Genomic DNA, 524 nt, shown 5'->3' with positions numbered 1-524 from the left:
AAAGCGGGTGCCACAGCGCCCTCTGGCAGCTGCTGAAAGGCCTGCTTCCAACCCTTTTAAACTTGTTTATTATGGAAATTTTCTAACACACGTGGATGGTGGCAGATGTGGGCAGGGAGGAGTTGCAGGAGTTGGAGAGTGGTTCTGAGGAGGGGGTTAGATGAGAAAACAGGGAACTTGAATGGAAACTGCACCTCTGACAGTGAACTATACTGCTCTTCCTTTGAATGCAGGACGGAGATTCTCACCAAGAGGATGACGAATGGCCGGGACGTGTACCGCGGGGTGAACGCCCTCCAGGCCAAAATCAACCTGATTGAGAGGTATGGCCCAGAGCGGCCCTGCCGTTACCACTGCCCTGGCACCGAGAACAGCAGTGAGCTTGAAAACTGAATTTTTATGTTTTCTCATAGGTTGTATGAAATAAATGTGGAAGATGCTAATGAAATAGACTGGGAAGATCTTGCTGGTACCATAGGGTAAGACCATCCTATATAAAAAAAGGCTAATATGCAAATCGACTG

At 48.3% G+C, this 524-nt stretch overlaps 1 long non-coding RNA gene across 1 annotated transcript; it reads left to right on the top strand.

Moving 5' to 3' along the window:
- Nucleotides 1-61: 61 nt before the first annotated feature.
- Nucleotides 62-517, top strand: LOC106724925. The gene is made up of 2 exons (XR_001360756.1): nt 62-323; nt 414-517. It is a non-coding gene; the product is annotated as an uncharacterized LOC106724925 (long non-coding RNA).
- The last annotated feature ends 7 nt before the right edge of the window (nt 518-524 follow it).

The sequence above is a fragment of the Myotis brandtii genome, unplaced genomic scaffold (genome assembly GCF_000412655.1).
Source record: "Myotis brandtii unplaced genomic scaffold, ASM41265v1 C41122006, whole genome shotgun sequence".
Taxonomy (NCBI): domain Eukaryota; kingdom Metazoa; phylum Chordata; class Mammalia; order Chiroptera; family Vespertilionidae; genus Myotis; species Myotis brandtii.
Note: the sequence above shows the minus strand (reverse complement) of the source record. Positions and strands in the feature narration are given on the sequence as shown.